The following is a 3,834-nucleotide window of genomic DNA, read 5'->3' on the forward strand; positions in this document are numbered from 1 at the left end:
ATCCTTCATTAAATGTCAGACAAAAATTTGTTAATTGTATGCCTTTTTTTGAACCAAATAATCCAATCAATTCTTCAATGCAGCAGCTCTTAGGCAGATTATAAATTCCATAAAACTTAGCCATTACATATCCAAATAAAAGCACCTTTATTGTGTTCTTCAGTGACACAAATGGGCATCGTTTGCAGTGCTATAATTTTGCCCGCAACTGTATGGGTATACATTCTATGTGTGTGTGTGTGTGTGTGTGTTTGCTATGCGCCATATTAAAAATGGCGGCAAGCGCTTTGCCTGTTGTCGGGGGGCACCAACAAAAAAAAATGTATAAAACGCAACAAACCCCAACTCCAACCCCTATCCTTAAATCTCCTTCACCCAACTCACCCAACCCCCCCTCTGCTGTCCCCTCCAGCCCTTATCTACTGACTGTGTCCACCTGCACCACCGGCACTTGCTACCCTTTTGCCGGCACCTGCCACCAGAGCTTTTGTTTGTCTATGTGTGTTTGTTTGCCCCTTTTGTATCTGTGTGTGTGTGTGTGCGTGTGTGTGTGCCTCTGCCTCTTTCTGTGGCTCTGTGTGTGTGTGTGAGCTACGACAATTCTTAAGGGGAAATTTATGCAGAGTAGAAAAAGCAAAATAGCGCTGACGAGGGGCCTGGAAGAGGAGGTGAAGTGTGGCAAGAAGATGTACGGCACGAACCAAAATGGTGAACAAAAGTGCACAGCAACAGGAACAACAACAACGGTGGCAATAACAATGGACAAGTTAAGAATTGTGTGGTCCGGCCTAGGCGACAGGCAGAGGGTTCTACGAAATCGGAGAGAGGCATACAGCCAGCATACAGGACTCCAACAAGTCGAGTCAATAATTTCATAAGTCGAAAGAAATTCCATCAGCTCGATAGACACTTTTCGAAAGACTTAACTTCTGTGCAACTTTTGGAGGGGAACTACTTTGAAGAATACTTTAAGGCTTTGATAACTACCATCCTATTCATTTTGTTCAATCGAATCAATCAGAAAACATCTGAATTAGGCACAAACATAAATCTTTAGAAGGTACTTACATCAGATAAGATTAAGGATTGCCAAGTTGTGGTATAGGATAGTCATGATAGGCACTCTTTAAAAAGAACTTTAGATGGAACCTGAAAGCGTCCGAATCCCTCGTTCTATAGTCAAAGGCTCTCTATTCCTATCTAGTACATCCCTTCCCTAACAACCAATATCCCCCGAAAAGGTTGGTCTTTGACTGTAGCGCACCCAAAAGGGAGCCAGAGCAAAAGTTGACTAGCAAAACTTGGGCATCCAATAAAAGAAAAAGAGGCTGAAAGAGGAGGTCTGCCAGGAGGATACCACACCAGCCCTGCCTGGGATTCGATGGGGGGGAGGCTGACTCCAAACAGATGCTGATCCCAGGTCGCCGGCGGAGGAGGCTGTACGCAATCATAAAACATAATACGGAGGATAAAGCGTTTCGGCTGGACGCCGGAGGGCACACAGAGCTCAGGCTTAGGCTTAGGCCTAGTTCGAATCGAGAGTAACCCTTTCTCCGGCAATGATGATGAGGCTGATGATGATGATGATGCGTTGTCAGGGGCGTTTAACCCTTGACATATGGGCTAGTAAAAAATCGTCAAGTATTATCAACTCCATATTGTCATTAGGTTTAATGCAGGAGGCAACTGTAACGATTCGGTGAAATTTACTGGAAGCTAAAGCCGTGGCACAAAAACGTCACTGTTCGAGCAATTGCAACCCCTAGGCGCCCATACCTTCCCCCCACTACACACACACACACACACACGCACACATTACATAATTGCAGGGCGCGGCAACGCCCACATCCTCTCTCTTTCTGTCTCTCTCTCTCTCTCTCTCGCGGGGGAAAGCTTTTGTGCGAATTGGCGCCTAATCAAGCGGAAGATTTGAATGAGCGAACAGTCAACACCCGCAAAAGAGGAAGCCCTCGACAGCCTCAGGGAGACAGTGCGGCATTAGGGTATCAGGGTGTATCAGGGTGTATCCGGGATTGAAGTCTGTCGGGGATGTCGTGCTCCTCGGGGCTAAGTGTTGTCATTTTGGTGGCAATAAAAATATATTTTTGACAACCGCATAAAAAAAAAGTGTCGCCGTCATCGCATCAGGACATGCTCGACTGACTGCCTCTTGGATAGGAGTATTCCTCGTTTTGGCATTGGGGCAGTGGCAGCGGCAGTGGCATGTGGCATGCGGGGCGTGGCCAGACAGCGGCTGTTGTGATTTCTTTGAACCGAAACACTGAGAGAAACATGAGAAGGATATAATTGGAGGACAGTTGGGAGTGGGAGCTACAAAAAAAGGAAGAATTTAATGAATTTTGATAGCATTTTGTTATAAAATATTGGAAAATATACTAATAGAACCAATAAGATATGATAGTTCCAGAAAAGAGTGTCAGAAAACATCTGTTTCTTGAAAAATATAGATATAAAGATCTACTTTTTCTCTATAGACCTCCTATTCTGCATTCATTAACAGAATTTATCACGAATTTCTTCTCTTAAGTTTCGTTTGGACTTTCTTTGATCTTTAATCTTTAATCCTTCAGGTGGCTCTAACTTTATGTGGCTTTTCTCTCAGTGCACGCGAGGTCGGCAGTCAGTGAAGTGTGCTTGGACACCAGCAGACTTCCACTTGGCTTGGCTTTAGTGGGTGTTATGACTTCTGACCATTGAATGGATGTGTCATAAATCATGGGCCAACTGACAGGCGAACGCACGGACAGCTTCCAAAGAGGATACCGATGGCAATATGCCATGAATCCCTGAATCCATGAATCCATGAATCCTTTGCCATGGTCTTGGTCTCTCATTAGCAGACAGGTAATCGAGCAGCCAGGGCACGTGTCCAAAATGCCTAGAAGGGAAAGGGATACAGGGAGGGAGAGAGAGAGAGTGAAAGTTTATACACTTTTAATTAGCGCTAATGATGAAACACAATGGATACCGAGGTGGGGGTTACCCTACCTCCTGGTTTTTGTGGGGGGTAGGTAGTCCTACGTATTGGCTTACAGCCTTAAAAGAGTCGCGCAAATTTATTGTAGGCAATAATCCTTAAAGTTTAAGTTACATTCCAAAGATAAGCGGCCGCCAAATGACTTGGAATCGAATCGTGTCCCTCACTCGCTCGAGTACCTCCATAAAAACTCAAACCAACTCAAAAAACCAGACCAAAAGACCAGAAATATACTCGTATATATACACCATATATGTATATAAGCCAAGACGCCGTCGGGTCGCTTAATTGTCAGGCCTCGACTCGGACTTCACCTTGCCTTGGGCCTCTCTCGGTTCTGTTTGGGTTTTTATTGTGTTGCGGTGAGTCAGAGGACCGGACCGGACCGGACCGGACCGAGCCGGACCCTGGGGGGACTTGAGTGTGTTATCAGTGCAGGTTTAACCGAACCTATAAACAACCGCGCGGAATGCCATGCATAAATGTCCCCAAATTAGATAAACATGGCGCCAATGCAATCGACTCTGGCACGCACACACACACACACACAGAGACAGAGAGAAGCCCTCCTTCTTCTACAGCTGCCCCCGGGTCCGAAGACCGAGGTCGCCATTTCAAGGCGTGTTTCGAGCAGCCATACCAGGTCCAACCCAATTTTATCTTAATACCTTTCCTAATTTCTGCCCCTCTCGAGCCAGGCGGCGTCTTGGGCTCATCTGAATAGATCCAAACCTGCATACATCTCCCTCTAGCCATCTCTACCTAGGTCTATGGCTAGTTGCAGTCGGTCTTCGTCTCCCTCTCTGTCTCTGGGCTCTGCCCTGCAGCCTTGTACC

At 46.1% G+C, this 3,834-nt stretch overlaps 1 long non-coding RNA gene across 1 annotated transcript; it reads right to left on the bottom strand.

Moving 5' to 3' along the window:
* Positions 1 to 2,620: 2,620 nt before the first annotated feature.
* Positions 2,621 to 3,349, bottom strand: LOC117184058 (uncharacterized). The gene is made up of 2 exons (XR_004469236.1): positions 3,010 to 3,349; positions 2,621 to 2,899 (listed from the first exon to the last, which is right to left on the bottom strand). It is a non-coding gene; the product is annotated as an uncharacterized lncRNA (long non-coding RNA).
* Positions 3,350 to 3,834: the final 485 nt, after the last annotated feature.

This window comes from Drosophila pseudoobscura, chromosome 4 (assembly GCF_009870125.1).
Source record: "Drosophila pseudoobscura strain MV-25-SWS-2005 chromosome 4, UCI_Dpse_MV25, whole genome shotgun sequence".
Classification (NCBI taxonomy): domain Eukaryota; kingdom Metazoa; phylum Arthropoda; class Insecta; order Diptera; family Drosophilidae; genus Drosophila; species Drosophila pseudoobscura.